Below are 16,827 nucleotides of genomic sequence, written 5' to 3'. Positions count from 1 at the left end.
TGGAGGACACTTCCGCACTGGATCCATTCCAGTCCGGCTTCCGGCCAGGTCATGGGACGGAGACAGTTCTGGTCGCCCTCATAGATGACCTTATGCGACATCTGGACCATGGCGGTTCCGCAGTGCTGTTGTTATTAGATCTGTCAGCCGCTTTTGACACGGTTGACCATCAGCTACTGACTAGCCGCCTTGCTGATGTGGGGATTCAGGGATTGGCCTTACAGTGGCTGACCTCCTTTCTCCAAGATCGGGGACAAAGGGTGGTGATAGGGGAGGAAGCATCCCAGAGGCACTCTCTTAGCTGTGGGGTGCCGCAAGGAGCGGTCCTATCCCCGATGCTATTTAATATCTATATGCGCCCCCTTGCCCAGATTGTCAGGAGGTACGGACTGGGCTGCCATCAATATGCGGATGACACCCAGCTCTATCTATTGATGGGTGGCCAGTCTGACTGTACCCTGGAAAATCTAGACCTGGTGTTACAAGCCGTGGCCTCTTGGCTCGACTGAGTCGGCTGAAATTGAATCCGACGAAGACGGAGATTCTCTACCTGGGTCGGGGCGGTCCGGGGAGAGAGATCCAGCTGCCGGCCCTTGACGGGGTACCATTGATACCGGTCCCTAAGGTTAAGAGCTTAGGCGTGCTTCTTGAGTCCTCCCTTACAATGGAGGCTCAGGTGGCAGCCACTGTTAGATCTGCCTTTTTCCATCTTCGGCAAACGCGGCAGCTGGCCCCTTACCTGGAGCACAACGACTTAGCGACGGTAATCCATGCTATGGTCATCTCAAGAATAGCTCACTGTAATGCTCTCTACATGGGGCTACCCTTTACGCTAACCTGGAGACTACAGCTAGTGCAGAACGCTGCGGCACGGCTGCTAATGGGGTTGCCGTGACGGGAGCACATTCAGCCAATGCTGAGAGAGCTGCACTGGTTGCCTGTTGTATTCCAAGTTCGCTTCAAGGTGTTAACCTTTAAAGCCCTCTATGGTCAGGGACCTGCCTATCTACGGGACCGCCTTTCCCCATATATCCCCCAGAGAGCACTGCGATCAGGGACAAAAAATCTGTTGTCCGCCCCTGGCCCAAAAGAAGCCAGGCTATGTGTAACGAGATCCAGGGCTTTTTCGGTGGAAGCGCCAGAACTTTGGAACACCCTCCCAGAAGCTATAAGGGCCCTGCGGGATTTATCTGCGTTCCACAGGGCCTGTAAGACTGAACTGTTTAAACAGGGTTTTGTGATCTAACTGAAAAAGGGCTGCCACCGGACACCGGTGGGTCTGATCATAGTTAAGAAGTCAATACCGCCTATACTGGATTGAAATAGCGCTATAGAATGGTTTTAAAGTTGATGTAAATTATGGTTTTATATGTTTTATTGGATTAATTGTTTTATAATGTTGTAAGCCGCCCTGAGTCTGCTTGCGGAGAGGGCGGGATATAAATGAAAAGTAATAAATAAATAAATAAATTAATTAATTAATTAGCATTAGCATCCCACTGATTCATTATGTATTAGTTTGCCTGGGGAGCTGTGGGGAACAGTCTTGCTGTCTTAACCTGGAGGTTTAAATTGGTAGATGTCAAATGATATAGCATTCTGCAGCCAGGATACTGACTGCAATAATCTTTGGAGGCCCTGCTTTGGGTGCCCCTGCCCCCTGAGATTAGGCAGATGGGCTTACACCTTTCCGAGATTGGTAAAATGAGTACGCAGCTTTCTGGGGGGAAAGTGTAGATGACTGGGAAAGGCAATGGCAAACCACCCCGTAAAAAGTCTGCCGTGTGTCACCTTGAAGATTTATATTCCAGCAGAAGCTTCTGTGGACTAGAACCTGTTTTTTCAGACACAAGAAATGGCCCTGAGTCCATGAAAGCTTCTGCTAAAATAAAGCACTCTTAGTCTTTAAGGTGCCACCTCTTCATGTTTGCTGCAAAAGACTAACATGATTACTTCCACACACAGGGAATAACTAACCATTTCTGTTCCAAGAAAGGAAGGAAGAATGGGAAGAAAAGAAATTTTCTCAGTTATTTCAGGTCTTTAAGAGATATTGCTTTGCTGAATCAGTTATATTATTTAGGGGTTTATTTTTAACCTACATGGGTCAGGACACATTAGGATCCCCCTAGGTATTTCATGTCCTCTCAGGCTAGTTTGTTTGTAGGCAACAGGCTCTAAAATATGCATATTGTTGCCGATAATGAGGCAATGGCTTTCTACACATATTCAAAACACACTAGGAGATCTTTAGGCAAGGAAAAGTTCCCTGTGCAAGGACCAGTCATTTCTGACTCTGGGGTGACGTTGCTTTCACAAAACATTTTCACGGCAGACTTTTTACAGGGTGGTTTGCCATTGCCTTCCCAAGTCATTTTTATAATGGTATAATTCCTCTAATAGTGCATGGGATTTAATTGCATATAAATCTTCACTGGATGGCAGTCAAAATGCTAAAATGAATAAATAAATACAAATTAGTAAACCCTCCACCTATCTCAATTGTTAAACTGCTTTAGGAAGAATCCACATTTAAGTTTCTGACCAAAGAAAGCCATTTTGGGGTGCCTTCACCACCCCCTCTCAGATTTCCAAAGGTGCCTACAAGCTCCATAAGGTTGAGGGGCCCTTGGTCTGTGGCAACTCTGCTGCAAGCAAGAACATGACTAGGTCCTGCAGGCACCCAGGCAAGAGCCAGTTTGGTGTAGTGGTTAAGTGTACAGACTCCTATCTGGGAGAACCAGATTTTATTCCCCACTCCTCCACCTACAGCTGCTGAAAAGGCCTTGGGTCAGCCATAGCTTTAGTAGGTGTTGTCCTTTTAAGGGCAGCTTCTGGGAGAGCTCTCTCAGCCCCACCTACCTCTGTTGTGGGGGAAGAAGATAAAGGAGATCACTTGATTGAATAAACAGGGCTGGATTAACAATTAGGCTAGGTAGGCACTGGCCTATACGCACCCATGCCTTTAGGAACCCTGGGCCGCGCCCCCCCCCCAGGTTTCCCCCCTGCTTGCAGCCCTCCCAGCCTGCACACACAGCTAGCAACGGAGCCGCTCTTTGCCTGACCTGCCTGGTGTGACTGCTGCTGGCGTCATCACCAAGTTTGCCTCTCTCTGCCTCTATCCCCCAGCTTTGTCAAACGGGCTTTTGAGAAGGTGCCTGCAGGCTGCAGCAGGGGTCATAGGCTGTGAGACAGACACCCCAACTCTGAGGGGGCCCCCAAGATTTTGGCTGCCTAGGGGCCTCCTCCACAGGATTTAATCCAGCCCTGATTGTAAACCACTCTGAGACTCTGATTCAGAAAGAAGGGTGTGGTATTCAGAAAGAAGGTTGGGGCAGTGATGCTCTGTATTTTTGATGCTTGGGGGGGGGGCAAAGTGGAAGGGCTTCTAGACCCCTTGTGAACCTCCTGATGGCACTTGGGTTTTTTTTGGGGGGGGGGGGTTGCCACTGTGTGATACAGAGTGTTGGACTGGATGGGCCATTGGCCTGATCCAACATGGCTTCTTATGTTCTTATGTATAAATCTATGGTCGTCTTCTTCTTTTGACATTGCCCTATGCACTTCCTGCAGCAGAGTTTTGAAGAGTATAATAACACTGGGCAGGATTCCTGCAATTTGGTTACTACATGCCAATTTAACCCTATCCATTTTCTTTCCTCTGCAAACTTCCAATTTCCTCTCTGAAAAAAAGATGTTATCCACAAGGTTGTTGAAAATAACTATAGGCTTGTGACAATATTGGATTCTTCTTTTTTCATTATATCCTGTCTCATATCTACAAATACCACATTGGCTTCAAAAGAAGAGAAAGCACAATTAAAAAAAAAACGGATGTGCTTTTACGTATGCATGATGCAGGCAAAACAACCTCAAGTAAAGGGAAGAAACAGAAAGGTGAATGAATCATTTGTTGTCCTTCCAATTACGTCAGGGAGTCAGGCATGGAAAGGCATGAATGAAAGAAAGGGGGTTGCCTGGATGGTGCTGACGTACAGCAATTACTGCTGATTGAAACAGGAAGAACAGAGTGTCCTGCAGGGCTGCAGAGCAAGACTCCCTTGAATGTGACCTCAGTTCCACCAAGATGGTAAACCTGTGTCAGGAATGTACCACGTCAGACTGCCGGTAGAGGCTCGTGTGATGGAATTCTCGTACAAGGAAAAAAGAATGATTGTCACTCACAGAAAACTTACCTCTTAGCTTGCTAAGCTAGTTGTCTACAGAGAGATTTTTTTTCCTCTCATGTGAAGAAGTATTCAATCAAGTGTGTCTCCATCTGCAGTCTGGGGTCACCAACCCCCAGGTGAGACCTGGAGATCTCATAGAATCACAACTGGTCTTCAGATTACAGAGATACATATCCTAGGAGAAAACGGCAGCTTTGGCTGGTATAGGGTTGCCAAGTCCAAGAAATATCAGGGGACTTTGGGGGTAGAACCAGGAGACATTAGGGGTGGAGCCAGGAGCAAGGTTGTGACAACCATAATTGAACTCCAAAGAGAGTTCTGGCCATCGCATTTATTGGGACTGCACACCTTTTAAACGCCTTCTCTCCACTGGAAATATTGAAGGATAGGGGCACTTTCTTTTGGGGCTTATAGAATTGGACCCCTTGGTCCAATTATTTTGAAACTTGGAGGGTCTTTTGATGCTATGCTGAAAATTTGGTGTCTCTACCTCAAAGAAACAGCCCCCCCCCCGAGCCCCAGATACTCACAGATCAATTCTTCATTATACCCTATGGGAATCGGTCTTCACAGGGAATAATGGAGTGCCCAGCAGGCATCCCCCCCCAAACTTTATGATGACCTTGAAGCGGGGGGAGGGCCTCCAAACTGGGGGATCCCCTGCCCCCACCTGGGGATTGGCAACCCTATGCAGGTAGATTCAATTGCATTACATCCTGCTGAGGTCTCTGCCCTTCCTAGCTCCTCTGCTCTCCAGACTCCATCCCCAAACCTTCAGGAATTTCCCAATCTAGAGTTGGCTATCCCTGGTAGAAGTCATGCAAAGGTTTACCAAATCAGTGAGAATTAGGACTTACTTTGCTGCCTGGAGTGAAGCTTGTGACACTTATATAAAGGGCTTTTTATTTTTTTTTTCTTTAGCCTCATAGAAAAAAAATATTGCCTAAGGAGCACATATCATGTAAGTTTGTTTATTTTTTTAAAGAAAATACAATGAAGCCATACTCTTGCATGGGATTACAATTCCCTCACACTCATTTCACTGTAGCCTAGAGAAAAGGAAAAGTGGCATGACAGAGACTTGGCATCTTTCTAAATTGTTACAGCAGCTGAAGCCCCTTGCAGAATTTCAAGTCATTCATCATCTCTTCCCTTCCCCAATTTTTCCTCTCCCAGAGCTAAGAAAATACATAGCATGCATTATTTAAAAGAAAGGGGGGGGGGACACATTTTTAAAAAATATTAGCATGGCCCTGCAAGGACGTTCGGTGTTTCATTAAGTGTGAAGGCAGAAATGCTACTAATTTTTAATGTAGTGTATTTTGTTGGTTTTGGCTGCTGGTTTGTTTGTTTGTTTGTTTTCTGTTTTCAGTTTTCAGCAAGATTGCAATTTGCAAGTTAAAATAAGGTAGTGTGCTTCCCCTGCTCCTTGCCTGTAGTTTTTAAAAAATGTTTTACAAACCTATTGCATATACAGATGAATAACAAGAAATCAATTTCAGTGCCTGACAGTGGGCATTGTTCTTTGGAAGTAGCTGAACCCATTCACTGCAATCTGCATTTTTTGCATCATGGAAATGATTTAGAACTTAATGCAACTTCCCACTCCACCACTGAGAGGCAGACACCTTCAGTGCTTTCAATAGATTTTCTCTGTTCTCCTACCCCCCTAGATTTTTAATCTTTGTATAGCCTTAATACTACATACCCCACAATGCATTGAACAATATGTGAAATATATAAAAGTCAAAAGAAATGCTGGTTTTATAACCTTCAAAAGCCATAATGCTGCTCAACTAGATGTCCGTCTCTCTGTCTGTCTGTCCCCTCTATCATCAGCAAACACAAGCTAAGTTTTCTTGGGGAAAGAAGGAAATGGGGAGAAGGAAATGGACTGAAAAGTGGAATTTCTTCTGAAAGTATTGCATGCACCATCCTGTTGCTTACACGTGGTAAAATGCCAAGTGAGGAAATAATCTTGGTTTAAAAATTAACAATGTCATATGGCATAATTCAATAAAACCCACTTCCTTCCTTCACAGTGCAGGCATCTTTGCCTGCATTACAAACTTCCTGCATCAGTTGTACACTAGGCATACAATCAGATTATTAGAGAACATGTGGATTAGGTACACATTCAGCATATAAAAATGTATGCTACTGCAGAGATTGCCTCATGTTACTTCCATTCCAAAGGGAAGTCCTGTCTATTTAGTTGAGGCTTCAGTTTCCAGGTGTCATTAAGCTTCTATTAAAGGGACAAGACATATTTCTCCAGGCCTATTGGCAACCTCATGTCTCACCATAGCTTTTGTCAAAGGGGTGCCTGATCCTCAGCGTAGCCTGTTGCATTCATCTGTGTTTGCACTTTGTGAGCTGTCACAAAGAACTGATGTCTCCAATGAAATGATTATGTGCGGCTGCTGTAGTCTTCCTGCAGTGTGAAAGCTGGTAAACTCTACAATGTGGCCATCTGTCTAAAAGCAGGAAGAAAATAAGTGAAGACATTAGTAGTGTTGTTCTGAACCTCCAGCTGAGTAGGAGGCCTTGTAGGGCAGAAGGTGACATAATAGCTTAAGATATGTGAGGATGAACTGCAAGAGGGTGAGAGCCCTTGAGCTAAGCAGAGTTACCTGCTGCAGTGAATTCTTATTCAAAGGAACAGATTCCTTTATCTTAAAACTGAAAGAAATAGAGACATATCCATAGGGCACACCAGCATGCATATATGCAACTGAATTTAACTTTCACTCATTATAGAAATGTTCAGTATCATTTTTGACACTAGATAACCAAGAAACATACTTGTCTCATATGTGGGGTCCTTTCTTTAAAACATGCCCTTGCTTTTCCTCAATCATTTAAAGGCTAGTTCAATTTTGTCAGATCTTGGCAGCTAAGCAGGTAAACCCTGGTTTGTACCTGGATGGGAGACCACCAGTGAAGTCCAAGGTCACAACACAGAGTAGGTGATATCAAACCTCCTTGTTTGCCTTGAAACCCCTGCAGAGTCACCATAAATTGGGCACAACTTAATGGCACTTTGTACCATCACCACAACAGCCCTTTAAGAGGGATGAGCCAGAATTAATTTTGCCATAATCTCAGAGGGGAAAATGGAAGTTAATGGAAAATCCACTGAAAATATTATCCTAATTTTAACTTTAGGCGTTGTGATGTCTTCAAATACATATTGTTTATATACAGTTCCACTGCATCATGGGTTTTATAATCCCTTTTCTCTAATTTTAGATTCTGGTGTGTGGATGCCTTTTGCACACAGACAACATTGTGAATTTGTAAACTAGATTTTCTGCATGTGAGTGCTAGCATGTGCAGTAAGCAGTGTTCCCTCTAAGCTGAGTTAGTGTGAGCTAGCTCACAGTTTTTTAGCTTCTGGCTCACATATCTTCATCTTCGCTCAGAAAAATTACCCCAGAGCAAACTAATTTATGCAGTAGCTCACAATTTTAATGCTAGTAGTTCACGAAGAATTTTTGCTCACAAGACTCCACAGCTTAGAGAGAGCATTGGCAATAAGTACACTTAAAGTACTCGTGTGAGTGTATGAAACCTCCCTCCATGGCCCTGGGAATTTTACAGGCACCAATAAGTACATCCTGTTTCTTCCTCAGTACCACTGCTGTCAACATCATGTTAAAAGCATTGAGATTCAAAGCGAGCCATTTCAATCCTATCCAAATTATGCATCTAATCAATTGATGAATTAATTATTTTTGCCACTCCACAGCAAAGCTCTTTGAACATATGCATATTTTTGATGCAATGATTTTGTTCCTTCCTCAACTTAAGCAATGAAATGTCTTAATTGTACTGGATCCATGCCTCCATTAACTTTTTAAAGTTTAATGCAATAAATAAAGGTCAGAAAACATGCTCTCTGTTTCAGTTCTGTCTTGGAAATTATTATAGTGTTGCGTGGACTACACTGTCCTGTTTGTCTAGGCTTCCAGTAAAGAGACTTCAGAGGGATGGTTGATGAGAGCCCTACTCATCAGTCTTTTGCAGTTTCTCTTTCACTGGAATAACATCTCCCTTGAATGGATCAAAATCTTAGTTTTGTGATTTTCTGTGAGAACTTGAAGTCCTCTTTGAAAGATACAGCATTGTCAGGGATCATAAAATATAGACTTCATTCCCCTTCTGGCTCCCACCATGCAGGAGCAAAGTGAACTGAGTTCTTGCTTTAACAATTTTCAGATCACCTCTTAAAGATCACCGCATTGCAGTTTTCTTCGAATCTACAGATTTTTATACATCTTGGCTAGGGTTGGCAGCAGGAACTCATCGACATATTAGGCCACACCCCCTGATGTCACCATTGTTTCACACAGGGCTTTATGTAGAAAAAGCTCAGCAGAGACTAATTTACATCCCCGGCATCTCCAAAAAAGGGTCCAGGCAAATAGGTGTGAAAAGCCTCAGCTTGAGACCCTGGAGAACCGCTGCCAGTCTGAGAAGACAATACTGACCTTGATGGACCATGGGTCTGATTCAGTATAAGCCAGCTTCATATGTCCATATATATGTCCATCTTTTCTTTGAGGGGGAGTGATGCAGAAGACTAATTTGGGGAGGGACGGTGGCTCAGTGGTAGAGCATCTGCTTGGGAAAGCAGAAGGTCCCAGGTTCAATCCCTGGCATCTCCAAAAAAGAGTCCAGACAAATAGGTGTGAAAAACCTCAGCTTGAGACCCTGGAGAGCCGCTGCCAGTCTGAGAAGACAATTCTGACTTTGATGGACCAAGGGTCTGATTCAGTATAAGGCAGATTCATATGTTCATACATATTAGGCCACACCTCTGATGCCAAGTCAGCTGGAACTGCATTCCTGCTCAAAAAAAGCCCTGGGAAATACCTGGAGATTTGGGGGCTGGAGCCTGAGGAGGGTAGGTTTTGGGGAAGGGAGAGACTTCCGTGGGGTATTATGCCAGAGAGTTTACCTCCGAAGCAGCCATTTTCTCCAGGAGAAACGATCTCTGTTGCCTGGAGATCAGTTGTAATCTCAAGAAGTCTCCAACCGTTACCTGGATATTGGCAACAGAACTCTTGGTTGTAAAAGAGCTCTCCCCCCAGAAACTTTCTGGCCTTGGAAACAGAACCAGTTATTATTTTTAATTTCACCATATTTCCAGACTTGCAAAAACTTGCAGTGTTTTCTCTGCAGTTTAAGAAGCAACATGTACGAGCTTCTTATAGCATTGTTTTGATTCAGTGGTTTTGCTTTGTCCATTTTCAGTTTATGTGGGCTCACAACTGGGGTCCTCAATTCTTGACTGGAGTTTTGCCTGGAAGGCAGCTTTAACTTCGGCTGACTGGAGACTGCCAACCTGAAACTTCCTCCGAGGGATACCTCCTCTCCTGGGTGTGGGTTTAAAGTGCAGACGGAGATTGCAGCGTACAAGACGATGATCCGTATGACATTCTGCACTGGGCATTACTCGGGTGTGTAAGACATCTCGAAGGTCTCTCTGGCGCACTAGAATGTAGTCGATAAGGTGCCAGTGCTTGGACCGTGGGTGCATCCAGGTTGTCTTCAGACTGTTCTTCTGCTGGAAGATAGTGTTGGTGATGGTGAGCTGGTGCTCCATGCAGAATTCTAGCAGGAGGCGCCCGTTGTCATTGCAGTTGCCAATGCCGTGTTTGCCAAGTACTCCTTTCCAGGCTTCCGAGTCTTTACCTACTCTGGCATTGAAGTCGCCAAGGATGATTACCTTGTCCTCTGTAGGGGTCTTCCGTACGAGGTTGTGTAGATCAGCATAGAACTTGTTCTTTTCTGCAGGATCTGCTTGAAGGGTTGGGGCATACACACTGAAGAGTGTTGCATGCTGCTTGTTTTGAAGTGGGAGGCGCATGGACATGATGCGATCTGAGTGACCTGTTGGCAGGTTTTCGAGTTTGGAGGCAATGGAGTTCCTGACCATGAAGCCAACGCCAGAAAGGCGGCTCTCAGCCTTTGACTTACCCGACCAGTAGAGGGTATAGCCAGCACCGTGTTCTTGAAGACTACCTTCCTCAGGGAAACGGACCTCACTGAGAGCTGCTATGTCGATATTCAACCTGAGAAGTTCGTGGGCAACTAGAGCAGAGCGTCGTTCAGGGCGACCACTGTCTACTGTGTCAAGCATGGTTCTGATGTTCCAACATGCAAGCTTTAGTCTTTGCACACTTTGTGAGGCAGATGCATGCCTTTTCTTTGTTGTTATTTTTTGACCGCAAGTAAGGATGCCCGTTGACCGCGGCTAGCCAACTGGGGTGGAGGAGACGAGCTTTGTTTAGGCCACCTTTTCTAGGCCCCTCTCCGTGTGGAGCAAGCAGTGCTGTCCCTAGATAAGGCTGCTTGGTCGTTCAGGGTGCTGCCAAAAAATGCTTTCATCTCCGGGTTAGTATCAGGCGACCAATACCCTGAACCGCCTACATGCAGGATCGGGACTGCGGCTTCCAGTGGCACCTTCCACCTGCCGTTTCGCCCCTTGCCCATCGCTGCAGGACTTGATGCATTGTGGGTTGTGTATGTGGATATGCCCTTCAGGCCTGCGCAGAGGAATTTTTTAGGTGAAGCGCAGTGTGCGCGGTACTGGCTCCACCCTTTCACCTGGGGGTCATCTGCCATGGCCCAGTAAGCCGGGACGCCGGCAGCGAGTCCTCCAGGTGGTAGGTGTTACATTAACGAGCTCTATCTGCCCGGGTTTGATGTTAGAGTTTTCCTTCTCTTAGGCTGGCGAGGTTGGTGGGCCCAGCCTGCCCATCCGGTTATACCGCCGGACAATTCGGTCGCACCATGACGTAGCAAACTCTGTGAAAAACGGGGGGGGGGGGGGACCAGCGAGAAGGTGTTGCTACGGATGCAGTAATGCAGGAGAGGCCATTGCAGTGACCATCTGCCAGGCATAGCCAGACAGTGACCACGCGGCGTTCACTACACCGGGAGAGGAGAGGCTATGTATTGCGCATACACTTTCCCTGGGGGGGGGGTAGGATACCCAGAGGGAGCCCCCCCACCCCCGCCCCCCCAAATTGAGGACCCCAGTTGCCCCACAGACCCTTCTCCAGAAGCACTCTGGGAACACCTAAAAACTACCGTCCTGCAGATCTCTGAAGAAGTCCTCGGGTTCTCCACAAGGAAGAACAAGGACTGGTTTGATGAGAACAATCAAGAGATCCAAGATTTACTGGCGAAAAAGAGATCTGCCTACCAAGCACATCTTGCTCAGCCCTCCTGTCCCTGGGAAAAAAGCAACCTTTCGCGCTGCATGTAGCAACCTCCAGCGCAAGCTTCGAGACATTCAGAACGAGTGGTGGACCAAGCTTGCAGAGAGAACCCAGCTGTGTGCAGACACTGGTGATTTAAGAGGGTTCTACGAAGCCCTGAAGGCAGTATATGGTCCATCATATCAGGCTCAGAGTCCCTTGCGTAGTGCAGACGGCCAAGTGCTCCTCACAGACAAGGCATCCATACTGAACCGGTGGTCAGAGTATTTTCAGGTTCTCTTCAGTGCCAACCGCGTAGTTCAAGATTCAGCAATCCACCTCACCCCACTTCAACCAGTGAAAACAGAGTTGGATGAGATCCCCACCCTAGAAGAGACTGTTAAAGCCATCAAGCAACTGAAAAGTGGCAAGGCAGCAGGAGTTGATGGAATTCCACCAGAGATCTGGAAGCATGGGGGCACAGTACTACATAGCTCACTTCACAAAGTACTTGTCACCTGCTGGGAACAAGGCAAATTACCACAGGACTTTCGCGATGCAATCATCATCACCCTATACAAGAACAAAGGGGAAAAGTCAGACTGCTCCAACTACCGGGGGATAACCCTGCTCTCCATCGCAGGCAAAATCCTTGCCAGAATACTCCTGAACAGACTGGTGCCCACTATTGCAGAAGAACTCCTCCCAGAGAGCCAGTGCGGCTTCAGAGCTAACAGGAGCACCACCGACATGGTATTTGTTCTCAGGCAGCTCCAAGAGAAATGCAGGGAACAGAACAAGGCTCTGTATGTGACTTTTGTCGACCTTACCAAAGCCTTCGATACCGTTAGCAGGAAAGGCCTGTGGCAAATCTTGGAACGTTTAGGATGTCCCCCAAGGTTCCTCAGCATGATCATCCAGCTACACGAAGACCAGCGAGGCCAAGTCAGACACTGCAACGACCTCTCGGAGCCCTTCCCAATAGGCACAGGTGTAAAGCAAGGCTGCGTTCTCGCGCCAACTCTCTTTACGATCTTCTTTAGCATGATGCTTCAAAGAGCCTCAGTAGATCTAGATGATGACAATGGTGTCTACATCCGCTATCGCACCGATGGCAGCCTGTTCAACCTGAGGTGACTAAAGGCCCACTCCAAGACGATGGAAAAACTCATCCGAGAGCTACTGTTTGCTGATGATGCTGCACTCGTCTCCCACTCGGTATCAGCTCTGCAGCATATGACGTCCTGCTTTGCAGAGGCTGCCAAGCTATTCGGCCTAGAAGTTAGTCTGAAGAAGACAGAAGTTCTCCACCAGCCTGCACCCCAGGAAGATTATCACCCTCCCTGCATCACTGTGGGTGAATCAGTTCTGAAGACAGTCCAGCAGTTCAGCTACCTAGGGTGCATCATCATCTCAGATGCCAAGATCGACAAGGAGATTGACAACAGGCTGGCAAAGGCAAACCGTGCATTTGGCCGACTGCACAAAAGAGTGTGGAGCAACAAGCATCTGAAAAAAGGCACAAAGATCAATGTTTACAAAGCGGTTGTGATGACAACCCTCATCTACGGCTCCGAATCGTGGGTTTTATACCATCATCACCTGCGACTCCTCGAGCGCTTTCATCAGCGCTGCCTTCGCACCATCCTCAACATCCACTGGAGTGACTTTGTGACCAACACTGAAGTCCTCAAGCGGGCGGAGGTTACCAGTATCGAGGCACTGCTGCTGAAGACGCAGCTGCGCTGGGCAGGGCATATTTCTAGGATGGAAAACCACCGCCTTCCCAAGATTGCCCTGTATGGCGAACTCTCCACCGACCGTCGAAATAGAGGGGCACCAAAGAAGAGGTACAAGGACTCCTTGAAGAAATCCCTTGGCACCTGTCGCATCAACCATCACCAGTGGTCTGACCTAGCCTCAGATCGCAAAGCATGGAGGCACACCATCCACCAGGCTGTCTCTTCCTTTGAGAACGCACGCATAGCTGGTCTTGAGGACAAAAGGAGATTGAGGAAGAATCGCACTGCTACAGCACCAACCCTAAATCAGACTTTTCCCTGCAGCCACTGTGGCCGGACCTGCCTGTCCCGCATTGGTCTTGTCAGCCACCAGCGAGCCTGCAGCAGACATGGACTATTGCACCCTTCTTAAATCTTCGTTCGCGAAGCCAAGCCGAGAGAGAGAGAGGGGCTCACATATCTTTCGTGATATGATAACCTACGGCAGACATCTGAGCCAAGCAACGAATATGTTGTTGAGCAACTAACCTCTGAAATCAGCACTGTCTGTTCTGGAGTCAGATCAAGTATGTAACTGGAAGGCAAGTGCTGCAGAGATGTCACTTCAGGGTGGTGTTTTAGTAAGCTATGCAGCAGGGACTATAAGAACATAAGAGAAGCCATGTTGGATCAGGCCAACGGCCCATCAGGTCCAACACTCTGTGTCACACAGTGGCAAAAAATTTTATATACACACATACACTGTGGCTAATAGCCACTGATGGACCTGTGCTCCATATTTTTATCTAAACCCTTCTTGAAGGTGGCTATACTTGTGGCCGCCACCACCTCCTGTGGCAGTGAATTCCACATGTTAATCACCCTTTGGGTGAAGAAGTACTTCCTTTTATCCGTTTTAACCTGTCTGCTCAGCAATTTCATCGACTATCCCAGTGGGAAAGCAGAAGACAGCGGTGGGGAGGAGGGGTTGCTACACATACACTAAGGACATTATTGAGCCTGCAGCACATATAGAGGGAAACTCAATTTGAGGGGAAAGAAAGGGGGGGGTTAACAGCTGCAGAGAAAGTGGCTAATCCAAGCTAAGAGATGAAATATTCCACACTCCATCTGAAACAATAGAAAGCGGATTGAACACAGCTTCACTTCTTTATCTTTGATTTCTGATGGCAGAGTTGACATTTCTAGAACCACATCAAATATCTAGAAGTACTTTAATACTGATGGTTTGATGCATGGGAACTACTTCGATTTAGTAGAAGAGCTGGATTTGAGTCCTGTAGCACCTTAAGAGGCCAACAATATTTCCAGGGTATGAGCTTTTGGGAGTCACATCACACATCACAAAGCGTTTATTGGCATAACAAGACATACCACATGGATAACAATAGAGTCCGTGGTAAAAAAAAAAATCTCCTGGAAGTATGGTAATTTTGCTACAGATTCAATGGTTTCACTCTTGTTTGAGGCTAATAGTGAAAAGATCTTGTAGTCCTCAGATTAACCCTCCAAAGGTTGCAAAAAGGGCTTTACGAATACAGCACGAAGATCATCATAGAATTTACAATATAGAAGAACATGGTGATTAACTTCTATCTCATTCATTCACATGGACACAGCCTCTCTAAATATGGAATTTTCTTAAATCTCCCATATAACACCACAGAACATTAAGATGAGCTAATGTAAATGCTCTGTGGAGGTAAGGCTCAGCTGGACAAGATAAATATACCGGAAAGGTAGTGTCGAAGGAAAGCTCCCAATGCGCTGGGGAACAACGGCCAGGTTTGAGCTTTTGGGAGTCAAAGATCACTTTGTCTTTGGAAAGCTCATATCCTGAAAATCTTGTTGGTCCCAAAGGTACTACTGGACTCAAACTCCTACTTACTAATAAAGATGCTGTTTAAATATGCAAACGTCTTTGAAGTAACATCAGTTTCCCCAAAAACAAACAGGTTGCATTGGCAGCCAAAAATAAGACTGGTTTTTGCCCCAAACACCACATTGGTTCTGTTTTGTTACATGCATGCCCAATATTAATCTCAGATGTATACTGTAGCTAGGTATGATGTGCCTTCCCAGCTCTAGAAAAACTGAGAACCATCAGAGCTGATCATTTTAGCCATAATTTGAATCAGCTGAGAGGTAACTATTTCCACAGTTCCATGCACAATCACACAGACTAGAGCTCATTCTCCCACTGCCAAACAAGCCAGAAATCTGTCAAGATAACATGCCCTCAGAAGTAGCCAATTATTTTAGTGTTGTAACCTCGCACTTGAGGCATGGAAAGCCCCTGGGAATTGTCCCCCAAGCAAGAAAGTTTTTTTAAAAAACCCACTAGCCCACTAATGTCATTCATAATAGTCATAAACACAGTTGAGCTAAACAGGGACATGCAGCTGGATACTGCCAACCCAAAAAGTCATCCAACTTACCTGGCATCGGATTGGGTTGGCTGTACTGGAAAAAATCAAAGGCTTCCAGGACCAACTCTTGGATCTCTTAACATAGCAAAATAATTGCCAGGAATTTAATGGACAAAAAGGAAAGCACAAGGCTCATGGAAAACACAGGCTGTGCAGTAAATAATTTTAAACCAATAAGAATAGCCAGAAAATTTCTCAAATTCTGTAAGGGAACAATGCCATCTTTATACAAAATCCAAAACAATGCAGACTCGATTAGAAAGCATATAAAGTCTATACAAAAATCCAGTCACTTGAAATGGAACTCCCGTTCCTCATATTAGATTTCCGTGGAAATGCTTCTGATGTTGCCAAGTTCTTAATTGGTCCAGGCACACAGTTTTGTTGAAATGCAATGGAACGCTAGCCGAATTCCCATTTCCCACAAAGCCTTCCTCAGGCTTGCGTGCTTATGAGACTCATTTCACAAGAATACAGTTGCTCCGAGTCATGCTGGTGTCAATTGCCAATTGGATTTTGTATAAAGATGGAATTGTTCCCTTACAAAATTTGAGAAATTTTCTGGCTATTCTTATTGGTTTAAAATTATTTCGTGCACAGCTTGTGTTTTCCGTGAGCCTTGTGCTTTCCTTTTTGTCTTTGATATATGGTTTCCTTCTCTTTTGTTTTTGCCCAGGAATTTAATGGAGCCTGCCTGCCACCACCCCCCTTTTAATGTTTCTTCCCATCCCCCAGGAAACCAAATTTCTCCCCACCAGTCTTAGCTCTGGGACCAATCAGGCAAGTTTCCTTGGCCAATCATATAGTCTTCTTAGAGAGCAAAAAAATTGTAGCCATCCATTATGTTGGCCATTTTGCACTCTTTGTTGTCTCTGTTATGGTTGCCAGCTCTGGGTTGAAAAATGCCTGGAGACATCTGGAGAGGATGGGGTTTGGGGGGTGGAGGGACTTCAGCAGGGTGTAGCACTAGGGTCCACCTTCCAAAGCAGCCATTTTCTCCAGGAGACTTGATCTCTGTTGCCTGAGATTGTAGTTATCCCAGGATATCTCCAGGCACTACTTGGAGATTAACAACCCTAGCTATGCTCCTTTTCTTGCTTGGAATACACTAGACCTTGGCATCTAGACCATGGTTAAACCTTGCTACATTAGACCTTAGCATCCTACTTGAGCAGCCCTTCTTAACAGGCTGATACGGTTAATTTCTTATTACCACTAGATGGTCTTTCCTCCACTTTTTTCCCCCACAGAAGGT

General features: G+C 45.8%; 1 protein-coding gene across 3 annotated transcripts in view; it reads left to right on the top strand.

The window, feature by feature from the left end:
• Positions 1-16,827, top strand: part of GRID2 (glutamate ionotropic receptor delta type subunit 2) — a 1,226,781-nt gene that overhangs the window by 508,135 nt on the left and 701,819 nt on the right. The gene's annotated exons all lie outside the window — the stretch shown is intronic.

Source organism: Heteronotia binoei, chromosome 9 (genome assembly GCF_032191835.1).
Source record: "Heteronotia binoei isolate CCM8104 ecotype False Entrance Well chromosome 9, APGP_CSIRO_Hbin_v1, whole genome shotgun sequence".
Taxonomy (NCBI): domain Eukaryota; kingdom Metazoa; phylum Chordata; class Lepidosauria; order Squamata; family Gekkonidae; genus Heteronotia; species Heteronotia binoei.
This window is presented reverse-complemented; position numbering and strand designations above follow the sequence as displayed.